The 15431-nt window shown below is 42.3% G+C and overlaps 1 long non-coding RNA gene across 1 annotated transcript in view; it reads right to left on the bottom strand.

The window, feature by feature from the left end:
• Window positions 1–252: 252 nt before the first annotated feature.
• Window positions 253–15431, bottom strand: part of LOC143773303 (uncharacterized) — a 233686-nt gene continuing 218507 nt past the window's right edge. The window contains exon 3 of the long non-coding RNA XR_013215134.1: window positions 253–505. This is a non-coding gene — a long non-coding RNA (uncharacterized LOC143773303). The remainder of the gene's footprint in view (window positions 506–15431) is intronic.

Below are 15431 nucleotides of genomic sequence, written 5' to 3'. Positions count from 1 at the left end.
AAAAATTTTTTTTGATGGCACCTTCCCTTTAAGAGAAATTGCTTTACAAATCCATTTTTTCCTGTTACTCTTCTGAAAAATAAAATTTTAGGCTAAAACAAAAATTATTTGCGGAAAAAATACTATTATTCATTTTTACGTCTTAATGTTCTCCATAAAAAACGGAAGAGAAAATTTCCATCGTACTCAAATTTTAGGAAACACTTGTCTTTATTTTCTGGAGTGCCATTCTGCTGTGTGACCAGAGAAATTATGGATTTTTAAAGATATGTATTTGGAATAAAGCTTGTAGATTTTTTATTATTGGATATGCCTGTCCACCTCTTAATTACATTTTATATCTCAATGTTATAAAGTTATATGAAGCACCTGTGGGTCCATAAAAGTTACTATACACCTGTAAGAATTATTTGAGTGGAGTAGTTTACAAAATGGTGTCATCTGAGGATTTTTCTGCTGTTTTGGCACCTTGGTTGCTCTGAAAATGCCACATAGCGTTCATAATCTAGAAAAAATGAAAAAAAAAAATTTAGAAAATTATACAATTCTAATTTGCTCTAAACACTTAGGTGATAAAATATCACACAACTCTTCAAGGATTTCATTGTAAATAATCTTTTGGGATTACAATGGTAATAAAAGCTCCTGCTCTCGGATATCAGCGGTCATACACTAATGACATCATGGATGCTGCTCATTTCCTTTAAACTTTTTTTTAGAATGATAGAAAAGCTGTGGTAAGATGATATGAATGCAATTATTTTGCTAATCTGCACCTTCAAATTCTTCACAAAAGAGGTATTGTAGGGGAATAGTAATATTATACTAAGGAAGCCGCAAGACCTTGTTATACTGTATTTGTCAGTCAGTGGTTACCAGCAGCTGGTAAGTGTTTTAGTACACTCACTGAGGTCACATTACTGATTGGAAGTAGAGGAAGCAATTAAAGAAACAAAACAGAATGGTCCTTAAAGGGAATATGTCACTTCATTTTGCCGCTATAAACTGCGGCCACCGCCACCAGGGGCTTATCTACAGCATTCTGTAATGCTGTAGATAAGCCCCCCGCTGTATCCTGAAAGATAAGAAAAACAAGATAGATTATACTCACCCAGGGGCGGTCCCGGTGCGGTCCGGTCCACTGGGCGTCACGGTCCGGGTCCAGCGTCTCCCATCTTCAGGCGATGACGACCTCTTCTTTGCTTCATGCGATGACATCCTCTTCCTTGCTTCCTGTCGTGGCTCCTGCACAGGCGTACGTATCTGCCCTGTTGAGGGCAGGAAAAAATACCACAGTGTGCAGGCGCCGCGACAGGTCAGAGAGGCCCGGCGCCTGCGCACTGCAGTACTTCGTGCAGTACGCGCAAAGTATGCCTGAGCAGGAGCCGCAACAGAAGGACGGAGGATGACAACATCGTATGAAGATGGGAGGCACCGGACCTGGACCTGTGACACCCATTGGACCGGACCGGACCAGGACCGCCCCTGGGTGAGTATAATCTAACCTCTTTTTCTCCTCTTAGGTTACATTGGGGGCTTATCTACAGCATTACAGAATGCTGTAGAGAAGCCCTAATTGCATTGGCCACAGTTTATAGCGGCAAAATGAGGTGACCGATTCCCTTTAAAGAGTAAGGCTACTTTCACACTAGCGTTAACTGCAATACGTCGCAAATGCGTCGTTTTGCCGAAAAACGCATCCTGCAAAAGTGCTTGCAGGATGCGTTTTTTCAGCATTGACTAACATTAGCGACGCATTTGCGACGCATTGACACACGTCGCCACCGTCGTGCGATGGTTGCGCCGTGTTGTGGCGGACCATCGGGACCAAAAAACGTTACATGTAACGTTTTTTGCTCCTGACGGTCCACTTTTTCCGACAGCGCATGCGCGGCCGGAACTCCGCCCCCACCTCCCCACACTTCCCTGCACCTCACAATGGGGCAGCGGATGCGCTGGCAAAATGCATCCGCTGCACCCGTTGTGCGGCGGAGACAACGCTAGCGTCGGTGACCTCGGCCCGATGCACTGCGACGGACCGAGCCCGACGCTAGTGTGAAAGAAGCTTTAGTGTCATTTTAATTTTTAGGAGCTAGAGGCAGACATGGACATAATGCTGTAAATTCCCCTGAAATGACATATGCAGTTCTCCATAGAACTTTACCAACTGTCATCTCCCATCTCAGTAAAGGAAAAATCTGTTTTCAGTTAAGACAAATTTTAGCTTTCTTAGGCCACGTTCACACGTTTAGTGTTTGGTCAGTATTTTACATCAGTGTTTGTAGCCAAAACCAGGAGAGGAACAATCAGAGGAAAAGTATAATAGAAACACATCACCACTTCTGTATTTATCACCCACTCCTGGTTTTGGCTTACAAATACTGAGGTAAAATACTGATCAAATCTTGATAGTGGCCTAATTCAGAAGATGAGAAACGCTGGATGACTCCTTGTGTCATTCTGTTCACCAACCAGTGATATGTTTTGCTTCTTTTGATGTGTGCGTCATGGCCCATAACCTGATGCAGAATTTCTGCTTTTAGCAGAATCCTCAGCACTCAGACGTTCTGGGAGAATGATTTGCTTTACTTGGGCCATATAGCAACCACTATCTACACAATGATGACATGGACTATACCAGACAAAAGCACAAACATATCACAGAACCCATACAATACAGTCCAGAGAGGAACTACATGCACATTACCAAGCTGAAGAGCTTACACAGTGCAGTCAGCTGTATTCTCAAGATTGTTCCTCCAAAACATAAGCCTGTAGCTGTTCTATACACCAAAAGGAACTACATGTATAAGGTGTCCCCAGATACTGATCTAGAAAAAATACACTGCTCAATAAAATAAAGGGAACACTAAAATACCACATCCTAGATATCTCTGAATGAACTATTCCAGTTGTAAATTGTTATTCATTGCATAGTGTAATGTGTTCAGAACAATAAAACATAACAATTATCAATGTAAACAAAGTGAATATCCCATGGAGGTCTGGATTTGGAATGATACTCAAAATCAAAGTGGAAAATCAAATCACAGGCTGATCCAACTTCAGTGGAAATGTCGCATGACAAGGAAAAGATGCTCAGTAGTGTGTGTGGCCTCCTGAGGGATCTCCTCCCAGACCTGGACTAAAGCATCCACCAACTCCTTTACAGTCTGAGGTGCAACGTGACGTTGGTGGATGGAGCGAGACATGATGTCCCAGATGTGCTTAATCGGATTCAGGTCTGGGGAACGGGCGGGCCAGTCCATATCATCAATGCCTTTATCTTGCAGGAATTACTAACATACTCCAGCCACATGGGGTCTGGCATTATCCTGCATTAGGAGGAACCCAGGGCCAACCGCACCAGCATATGGTCTCACAAGGGGTCTGAGGATCTCATCTCAGTACCTAATGGCAGTCAGGCTACCTCTGGCGAGCACATGGAAGGCTGTGACCCCCTCCAAAGAGAGAAATGGCACCCCACACCATTACTGACCCACTGCCAAACCGGTCATACTGAAGGATGTTGCAGTCAGCAGATCGCTCTCCACGGCGTCTCCACACTCTGTCACGTCTGTCACATGTGCTCAGTGTGAACCTGCTTTCATCTGCGAAGAGCACAGGGCGACAGTGGCGAATTTGCCAATCCTGGTGTTCAGTGGAAAATGCCAAGCGTCCTGCACGGTGTTGGGCTGTGAGCACAACCCCAATCTGTGAATGTCATGCACTCAGACCATCCTCATGCAGACACATGCACATTTGTACCATTCCCTAACTACACTATGTAAATACAATTCTATTTTTTTTTTCCATGCTCCTTTTTTGATAATGCTTCCTTTGAGAATCTCAGTGCAAGCTGAAATACTCAAAGTTTCATTAGGGGGCAGAAGGTGTGTTCACTGCTTAAGCCTCTGCACATTCACTGAAATTAAATGTTATCAGTAACACTTGTTTCAGGGGCTGGACTAGTCCCTTCACACAGTCCGCTGTGCGATGTGTACAATGAGAGTGTGCAGGGTTAGCGATAGGGGTAGGCAAACTAGGCATTTGCCTGCGGCCCCTAGCCACATCTTTTCCAAATAAATAGACATGCTGCAGTCTGGAAAGATGCACCGCATGTCCATCTCTGCAGGGATGCTGGTGGCGTCCGTGCATGCATAGTGGAGATGGGATTTCTTGAAATCCCATCCACTATACTGTAACATCTGGCCGCTGCGGGTTGGATGCTGTGGATGTATGCAGCATCCAACCTGCAGCGTTTACTGACCGTGGGAACATACCCTTAGAGTCTTCTGGCTATAGTAACCTGTTCAGAACTTAGCGACATTTAGGTGGAAAAATACACTTTTTCATTCCTATCCTATCACTTTACATTAATTCCTGAAAATCACCTGAAGGGAAAAGAAACTACCCGACAGCAGTTTTCAATATGTTGACGGGTGCTGTTTTTAAAATGATATCACTTTTGGGGGGTTTCCAATATATAAGACCCCAAGGTCACTTCAAACCTGGATAGGTCCCTAAATAAAAATAATTTTGTAAGTTTCCTTTGAAAAAGGAAAAATTGCTTTAACAATTTTAAACCTTCTAAAATGCTGACAAAATAAAATAACATTTTACAAATAGTGCCAATTTAAAGACATGAGGGAAATGTTATTTATAAATGTTTTTCTATGGTATGACTATCTGGATTAAAGTGATAATCATTCAAAGTTTGAAAATTGATTTTTTTTTACATTTTTGTCAAATTTCTGATATTTTTTATAAATCAAATCAAATCATATTGACCTAAATTTACCATTATTAAAAAGCATAATGTGCTGCGAAAAAAAACAATCTCCAAATCAATGGTATATGTTGAAGCCTTCCAGAGTTATTACCACATAAAGTAACACTGGTCAGATTTTAAAAAATTTGGACCAGTCACTAAGGGGTTAAATCAGTGAGTACATGGTGGGCATAAAACAATGGGGCTACATTATATTCTATGTACTCTATAGGGGCTGCATTATACTCTATGGAGCCTGTATTTTACTCTATGGGTGCTGCATTATATTCTCTAGGGCTGCATTATACTCTATGGTTGCTGTATTATACTCTGTGAGGCTGTATTATACTCTATGTACTCTATAGGTCTGCATTATAATCTATGGGGCTGCATTATACTCTATGGGGGTTGCATTATACTATATGAGGCTGCATTATAGTATCCAAGGCTGAATTATACTATATGGGGCTGCTTTATACTTTATGGTACTGCATTATACTCTACAGGGCTGCATTATACTATATGGGGCTGCATTAAACTCTATGTACTCTATAGGGCAGCATTATACTATATGAGACTGCATTATACTCTATGGGGCTGCATTATATTCTATGCACTCTAAAGAGCTGCATTATCCTCTATAGGGTCTGCATTGTACTCTATGGAGCTGCATTATACTCTGTGAGGCATACTTTATACTTTATGGATCTTAATTATACCCTATTGGACTTTATTATACTATATGAAGGATGCATTATACCAGAGTTGTCAAACTGCATTCCTCGAGGGCTGCCAACAGGTCATGTTTTCAGGATTTCCTTAGCATTCCACAAGGTGCTGGAATCATTCTGTGCAGGTGATTAAATTATCACCTGTGCAATACAAGGAAATCCTGAAAACATGACCTGTTGGCGGCCCTCGAGGAATGCAGTTTGACACCTCTGCATTATACTATATGGGGGCTGCAATATACTCTATGGGGGCATTATTATACTCTATCAAGAACTTTAGGCTGTTTATTATACTGTATGTATTATATAGTGGCTGCATTATACTCTATCAAGAAGTATGGGGAGTGCATTATACTAAATGGAGGACTATGAGATGCATTTCACTATATTGAGGACTACTGGAGTGTATTATAGTATAGGGAGGACTATGGGGAGTTCATTATACCACATGGAGGACTATGGGAGGATGCAGTGTACAATGTGGAGGACTATGGGATACATTATACAATATTGAGGACTATGGGGAGAGTATTATACTAGATGGAGGACTATGGGGAGTGTATTATACAATATGGAGAACTATGGGGAGCGTATTGTACTACATAGAGGACTATGGGGCATGTATTATACTAGATGGAGGACTATGGGAAGTGTATTATACTACATAGAGGACTATGGGGAGTGTATTATACTATATGGAGGAATATGGGGAGTGTATTATGCTATATTTAGGACTATGAAGTTTTTTCTACTATATGGATGACTTTAGGGCGCATTATACTATATGGAGGACTATGGGGTGCATTATACTATGTAAGGGACTATGGGGTTAATTATACTGAACAAGCAAATTTCTGCCTATTTATCGAGTGATTGGATTGTTTATGTCGGTACAAAAATCATTGTTCTCAACAGCACATCGCCCGGTGTGAACTGCATAAGTTCTACTGATAACAAGACACTTTGTGGGGATAGATTGATCTACAAGTGATCATTCTGTGCCCATCATTCTTCCTCAGCCGGTGTAAAACGACTTTGATACTGCCTGAAATCAGTGCATGTAAATGCAACCAAAATATTTCTGTGTGATGCAGTGCAATATGTGAGCATTTGGGGCCTCACTTTAAGCTTTTACCCAGGGCCCCACTTTGTCTAAAACTGGCCCTGACAGCACGATATCTGTTGCTGGCTTAGATTGGCATTAACCAGTTGGCGCCAGAGTGCACTGTTAGTTTGTGATCTAGTCTTAGAACACACGCTAACAGTGCACTCTGTTGCTATCTCATTAGTACTGATCTGATCCGGTAACAGAGAGCGCCCTGTCATTGTACAAATCGCGCAGGGACTAGCCCAACCCCAGAAATGACTGTCACTGACAGCACTATATTTCAGGGAAATGCCCAAAGCCTCTGCCCCCTGATGACACACTTGGATTCTCAAACAAAACGTCATCAAAAACAGAAGTAGTAAAAACAAAGAAAATCAGGTAGATAGAGTAGTTAGGGAACAGTGTGGAATTTTTAATTCAAGTATATTAGAAATTAGTTTAGATTATGGTATTAAACAGATAGGGATTTAGGAAGAAAATGACATTAAAGAAGAAAGTACAACTTTGATACCAGTGCAGTGTTTTTAACTTCTTGTTTTCTACTAAGTTTCACATAATATTTTAGCAATTATAAATTGGCTTCTTGCCTTCTTCAGGCCAAAGATGTTTGAAAAGTTAAAAAATGACACATCAGATGCTAAATTCTACATAACTTCATTCTCTGTGTCAGAAAATGGGAGATTGATACTTCTAACGATAGTTCTGTTGTTTTTTTTCACCATTCTGGCTGGTAATTTCACTATTCTTTCAGTGATATGCCTTGATCCTCAGCTTCATACATCCATGTACTTCTTCCTTTCCAATCTCTCAGTATTAGATATTTTGTATGTCTCCACGACCCTCCCCAAGCTTCTGCACATATCTTATACTGGTGACCATTTTGTGTCTTACACGGCTTGCATTGCCCAGTTATTTCTGTTTTTGTGTTTTGCTGATACAGAGAGTTTCCTGTTGGCATCCATGGCCATTGACCGTTATGTAGCGATTTGCTTCCCTTTACATTACTCTCTCATTATGAGTAAACAGGTTTCTATGTTATTATCATTCACGGCATGGTTTATGGCGGCCATTAATTCCTTAATTCTTACTTGTTTTGTCTGTAGCTTGAGTTTCCTTGGTTTTGTCAAACTTCAAAACTTTTTCTGCGATCTTAAAGCCCTTCTTATAGTATCATCAAGTGACACCACATTCTTAAAGAAATTTATTTTAGTTGATGGGATGTGCATCGGATCTGTCCCTTTTCTTCTGATTTTGACTTCCTATGCCTGCATCATTAGGACCATCCTAAAAATTCAATCACCAACTGGAAGATGGAAGACTTTCTCCAACTGTACATCCCATATAACAATTGTCGTTCTGTATTATGGTTCGGCTTTGTCCTTGTACATGCAATATTCCCAAGCACAAGACGCCATCTTGTCAGTTATCTTTGTTACTCTGGTTCCATTGTTTAACCCTTTAATATACAGTTTGAGGAATGATGATATTCTAAGAGCAGTTATAAAAGTATTTAATAAGATAAAAAACTAAGGACAATCAAGAACTCATTCACTTATAATCACTGACACTAACAGACAACTAATGTGACAAGTGATTTCAAGACATCATCCAAGGCACCATAAGGCCATGTGCACACGTTGCGGTTTTTACGGAGCGGAAACGCAGCGTTGTTTTTTCAGCAGCATGTCAATTCTTTGTGCGGATCTGCAGCGTTTCTGCACCCATTGACTTGTATTGAGTCGGGCACTTCCGCAGCAAAACCCCAGATATAAAAAAGATCTGCGGTTTAGCTGTGGTGAAACGCTGCAGATCGGGAGGGGGAAAGAGTGTGAGTGGAGTGTGGGTGGTATGTGGGCGGAGACTGTGCGTGTCTGTCTGTGTGTGCGGGCGGGGTCTGTGCTGGACCGTCGGGGGTCTGTGTGGGCCTGTCCGGGGTCTGTGCGGGCTGCCAGGGGTCTGTGCGGGCTGCCAGGGGGTCTGTGCGGGCTGACAGGGGTCTGTGCAGGCCTGTTGGGGGTCTGTGCGGGCTGCTGGGGGTCTGTGCGGGCTGCCGGGGGTCTGAGTGGGCTGCTGGGGGTCTGTGCGGGCCTGTCGGGGGTCTTTGTGTGTGTGTGTGCAGGCATCATCTGATGGGACTACAAGTCCCATCGGGATATGCCTGCTACAATGACAGTGATTGACACATTAGCCTATGTTGGGACAGTAGTAGTCCCATCATCCGGATAATGTGTTGAATGTAGAAAAAACCCACAAACATACATACTACATACAACATGCACACATACAACATACATACAACATACTACATACATACAACATACTACATACATACTACATACAACATACTACATACATACTACATACATACCACATACTACACACATACAACATACATACTACAAACATACAACATACAACATATTACATACATACAACATACATACTACATACATACTACATACATACTACATACATACATACAACATACTACATACAGACTACATAGATACATACAACATACTACATACAGCATACTACATACATACTACATACAATACATGTGCAGCACCCCAGAGTCCTGGTCGTTGCAGTAATGTCACTCTGCCACTAAGGGGAGCGATGTTACGTCTGATTGCACTAAAGGAGTTCACCGGACCAGGTATCACAGTCACACATTACACTTCACACTCCGGCCACCAGGGGGAGAAAAAGGTGCTATGTATTAGGCCACTCCTCACACTCTGGTAAAACTGGGGGCTGGATAGGAAGTTAGGAAGAAGCTGACTGGGTTTTGCCCAGGTAACATCTAGTGAGAGGAGAGCGTTACTTGGGAAGATTCAGGGGGGTCCCTGTCATGGGTGGGATCCTGACAGAGGCCTAGCGAAAGGACAGATTGTTACGGAGTCATGCCTGCACCTCATTGCGGCGGCATCTTAAGAAAGGACACAAAGCGAAGGATATTGTGGAGAAGTGAGAAACGAGATCACAGCACAAAGGCGATAGAACCAGTAGGAGTCGTGCCCTGAGATCGGCAACATCCTACTGAGGCACGTAGCCGGTGGCTGTAATGCCGAGAAAGTAACAGACTCTACGCATTACTTTGAACCAATGGCAGGACAGTTAACTTTAGGTTGGCTGTCTCACCTTTTACACCTAATGAAGACAACGGAGGCAATTGTGGGAGAGGGGCGTCTCTAGGGTCCCTATAAAATAACTCCAGGCCTACCCCGTCACACGGGTGCGTCCTATCCATATCATCTGGGGGACAGAGAGAGAAAGAACAGAAACATACACAACAGTTGTGAGGACTAATCCGTGGTGCTCAGCAGGGAAGCACTACAACACCCAGGCGCTAGTAGGTAGGCTACTGATTTCCACCTGCAAAGGGAACTCTGGATGTGCCTTCGGACGGGCCGGTCTCAGCCAGCCCTGTTAACAGTGCTCTGGATTGCGGATGCCGAAGCCTTCAGTAAAGAGGTAAAGAGACTGCAACCCTGTGTCCTCGTTATTTACTGCGACCTACACCGTCACCTACATCTTTAATTGGGTGCCCCTTAGCAGGGCCACGGACCAGGTCAGGACACCGTGACATCCCCAGAACCGAGAGACCCGGTACCAAGTACCCTGCCATCCTGCGTCTTGGGGGCCGCTCCAACTTGGCGTCCGCCACTCCACATTCATACATTACATACAATACATACATATAACATACAGTACATATAACATAGAGTACATACTCACCATCACTTGTCACCTTGATCCCCGAAGCCAGTGTCACCTGTAAAAAATATTAAAATAATAAACAAACACTATAATCCCTGATGCACAGAAATCCAATAAAAATGAGTGTCCCACGATGATCTCCCATGGAGAGCAGCAGCATCACTGTATTCCTCCGCCACTGTAAAAAATAGTCCCTAGTCTCAATTGTGGCACTGCTGTGTGAGAAAGTTCCCATGCAGCAATGCCATAAAGTGAGACCGGAACTAAGTAACCTCTCAGTGATGCACTGCAGGAGCCATTGTCTCCTGTCAGTGTGTCACTGGAGGTCCTATAGAGCAATGACATCACCCGATGTCACTGTTCTATAGGGGAGATAGTCATTATTAATTGGACTGCGTCAGACAGAGAGTATACGGTTTATTATTTTACGTTTTTTGCAGGCGCTCAAGTATGGTAAGTATGGTTAAAATAAGAATAATAAAATACTTTTTTCTGTCTGTGTCTTATTTTTTTTAACTCTTTCACTACTCTAGGATTAATAATGGATAGGCGTCTTATTGATGCCTTTCCATTATTAACCTGGCTTAATGTCACCTTACAATAGCAAGGTGACATTAACCCCTTATTACTTCATATCCCACCGGAACTTGGGAGTGGGAAGAGAGGGGCTAAGTGCCAGAATTGGCGCATCTCACCGATGCGCCGTTTCTGGGGCGGCTGTGGGCTGGTATTTGTAGCCGGGGGGGCCAATATCAATGGCCCCTCTCTAGGCTATGAATATCAGCTCGCAGCTGTCTGCGTAGCCTTTCTGGCTATAAAATATAGGGGACCCCACGTCATTTTATTTTTTGGGGTCCCCCTATTTTAATAGCCAGTAAAGGTTACGCAGACAGCTGCGGGCTGATATTCATAGCCTGGGAGGGGCCATGGGTATTAAACGCTCATTAAGAAACATCGGCCTTGCTATTATATATCTATGGCTATATCGATCTATAGATATATTTATAGATAGATATATCTATAGATACATAGATGTATCTATCCATATATCTGGCTGCTTTCACACATCAGGTTTTTGCCGTCAGGAACAATCCGGCGAGTTTTGAAAAAAAACGTATCCATTTTTTTCCGTTGGATCAGTTTTTTTTCCTCATAGAGTTGTATTAGCGCCGGATTGCGCATGATGGCCACACGTTTCATCCGTTTTTTTGCCGAATCCGTCAGAAAAGCTGTTTCTGGCGGATGGAGAAAACGTACAGAAGAACCTTTTTTTTGTCCGGCAAAAAAACGCACAGCGACAGATCCGGCGGAAAATGTATGAAACAGATGTGAAATGATGAATCCGGCCTCCGAATCCTATTTTCCATGCATTGTTTTCCATTGAAATCATGCACATCTTTCATTCTCTCTCTCTAAAAAAACAAGACCAAAACGGATCATCAGTTTTTCACTATTTGCAACGGATCCGTTTTTTCAAAACTTCACCGGATCCTGCCTGATGGATTGATGTAGATAGATATATGGATAGTTAGGCTACTTTCACACATCAGTTTGTTTCCGTCAGGCAGGATCCGGTGAATTTGTGCAAAAACGGATCCGTTGCAAATAGTGAAAAACTGATGCAACTGATCCGTTTTTTAGAGAGAGAGAATGGAAAATAGAAAAATGGAAAAAATTAATGAAAAAATGGATTCGGAGGCCGGATTCATAATTTCACATCTGTTTCATACATTTTTTGCCGGATCCGTCGTTGGGCGTTTTTTCACCAGACAGAAAAAACTTTCCTCTGTACGTTTTCTCCGTCCGCCGGAAACAGTTTTTTTTTACGGATCCGGCAAAAAACGGATGAAACATGTGGTCATCTGGCACAATCAGGTCGCTAAGGCTTCTTTCACACTTCAGTTGTTTGGCGCCAGTCTGCTCCGACATAGTGACGGATCGACGGATCCATCACAATTGTTGAGAAAACGTTTTTTTTGATGGATCCGTTACTTGGGGGTTGTCTGGGAAAAGTATTTTACTTTTTGGAGCATGCGCAATTGAAAAAGCGGATTGGGGTGATGGATCCGCCGAAATGACGGTCGCGACGGATCCGTCGCCCATAGGCGGCCATTCTATGGAATGGCGGATGCGACGGATCCGTCGCGAACCGCCATTTCGGCGCAGACAAGAAAGGTTATAATGTCCATCTATGTGTAGATGACGTCCGCCCAACTTTGATGGATCCGTCACATGGCGGATGGAACGGACAACCATCCGTCACAATCCGTCGCTAATGCAAGTCTATGGGAAAATAGCGGATCCGCCCCAAAAAAAAGGCGGATCCGCTATTTGATGAAAACAGCGGATTCAAACTGACGCCAAACAACTGAAGTGTGAAAGAAGCCTAATACAACTCTGAGAAAAAACGGATCCGGTGAAAAAAAAACGGATCCGTTTTTTTTCAAAACTCACCGGATTGTGCCTGACGGCAAAAACCTGATGTGCGGAAGTAGCCTAACTATCCATATATCTGTCTACATCTATCTATCTATCTGTCTGTCTGTCTGTCTATCTATCTATCTACTGTATCTGTCTATCTATGTGTGTAATGGAGTGTGGGTTGGACAAATGTAAAAGAGGAGGTTGGACAAGACATGACATCACAAATCTTTTTTTTTGTTCAATAATACATCTTTATTTAGCTACAGTGAGTGTAGGACCTGCGATGACATCATGGCTTGTGATTGGTCGTGTGAGCGGTCACATGAGCGGTCACGCGACCAATCACAAGCCGCAACGTCATCGAAGGTCCTTCACTCTGCATTCTTAGGAACGGAGGCTGCCGGTTACACTGCTAAGGTCCAGGGTCCGCCGGAGGGGTGAGTATATCGATATTTTTTTTTTTTATTCTTTATTTTTTACATGAATATGGATCCTAAGGCCTGAAGGAGAGTTTCCTTTCCTTCAGACCCTGACAACCATCCAGGATACCTTCCGATATTTGTGTCCCATTGACTTGTATTGGTATCGGGTATCGGTATCGGCGAGATCCGATATTTTGCCGGTATCGGCCGATCCAATCCGATACCGATACTTTTGAATGGTGACCAGAAAAATGCACACAGGAAAATTGCACACAGGAAAATTGCCCACATGAAAAATGCACACAGGAAAAATGCACACAGGAAAATTCCCCACACGGAAAATTCCCCACAAGGAAAATTCCCCACATGGAAAATTCCCCACACGGAAAATTCCCCACATGGAAAATTCCCCACACGGAAAATTCCCCACATGGAAAATTCCCCACAAGGAAAATTCCCCACACGGAAAATTCCCCACACGGAAAATTCCCCACATGGAAAATTGTCAATTACAGCATCACAAAAGTTTCAGATCTATGATATTTCAGGTGCAAGGTGAGGATGTTCACATAATATGTGATCAACTTGTGATTTACAGTTGACCTAGTGCAAAACTGCAAAAATGAGGATCTGTGGTTTGCAGCAGTCTGTCATTCTCAGCAATAGATAGATCTAGTCTGCTCTCTTCTCTCACTGATTCTGCCTTACTCCTCCCACCAGCCCAAAACAGCAGCACATGCAGAACCAGCAGCAGTGTGATCCAGAGGAGCCATCACTGCTATCAGTGCTCACAAAAGAATCACTGCTGCTGGCAGAGATATTTGGTCCTGGAAGCCCAGAAGGCACCGCAGAAAGGTGAGATTCTGTCACTTGTACCACTTTGTGTTCTTGCTGAGAATGTATGATATGCTTTTGCAGTGGAGTCCGATGGGCCCCAGTTCGAAATTTGACCCTTCCCCCCCACACACACACACATTGGTCAGATGTATGGGCCCCTGTAGTGTTCTAAATTCTATAAACACGTATGAATTGCCCCCTCCCCCTTCATTATGTAGTAATGTCCCCCATACTGGTACATATGCCCATCATCCTGGTATATATGAGTAGTGGAGCATAGGGACCTCTCGTCAAACTCAATTTGACAGGTGGACACGCCCCTGTCAAAGTGTATCAAAGTGTGTAACCCCCTCCTCCCCTCCCTGTCAGCCAGCTGTCCTCCCTGTCAGCCAGCTGTCCTCCTTGTCTGGTTGTCCCCTTTTGATATAGTTTAATTTGTTAATACAGCGAATATTATCCCAGTAATTGTTTTATATTAGATGTTTATATGATATATTAAGATTAGTCTTGTTTGATAAACCACTGATAGGGAGAGTGAGGCTGTCTTTCTACAGTTTTATTCTGCTGTGAGCTTGAATGATTCTAGTACTATAAGCTAACAGCTGCTAAGAGTTTCTGTGATGCAGATACAAACATTCCAGCAGCTAGCAGCTGTTAAAATGTATCTGTACTGATCACTAACTAGATGTCAGGGTGTGTGTTAAGAGGTGTTTACCAAATATGTGAAACTTCTTACAAAATAATATGTTGTTACAAGTCATTTATCCACTATAAGATGTGCTTCTGACATTTTCATAAACCTATAGTCCCAATAATATTTATTTGGCCAGCAGATAATTAATTAAAATCGCATAAAGTGTGTTAAATAGACATCATAGTGAGTATAAAATGTATTAAATTGATTACTGATACGATTCCAACAAATTGATAATAAATTGTTATCAAAGTGACAGCAAAGCATATTAAATAGATAACACACCAAAATCATAGTGTATCAAAGTGTATTATTTTATTTATAGTCCCAATAATATTTATTCTCTTTTATTGACATTTTCATAAACCTATAGTAGAGCACCCGATCTGAGCATATGTGGCTGCCAGTATAATGGCTGTTGATTAGCGTTTATTTATAGTTAAATAATATTTTTCTCTTTTATTGACAATTTGATACAGCTACAGTATTTATATAGGTAGGACCCTCTTTTATTGACAGTTTGATACTATAAACAGTACTGATCTTTGTAAAATAAAGAACAAGAGAACTTTTTCAGATAAAAGTAATAACATTTATACAAACTTCTTACAAAATAAATATCAATGCTGCATCGTACAAAATAAATAGCACGATGATTACACATCATTACACTTCTTATAATGCGCACATTATGTATGTAGGCCATGTTACAACACCCACA

This window comes from Ranitomeya variabilis, chromosome 5, assembly GCF_051348905.1.
Source record: "Ranitomeya variabilis isolate aRanVar5 chromosome 5, aRanVar5.hap1, whole genome shotgun sequence".
Lineage (NCBI taxonomy): Eukaryota > Metazoa > Chordata > Amphibia > Anura > Dendrobatidae > Ranitomeya > Ranitomeya variabilis.
The sequence above is the reverse complement of the archived record's forward strand: the minus strand, read 5'-3'. Positions and strand labels throughout refer to the sequence as shown.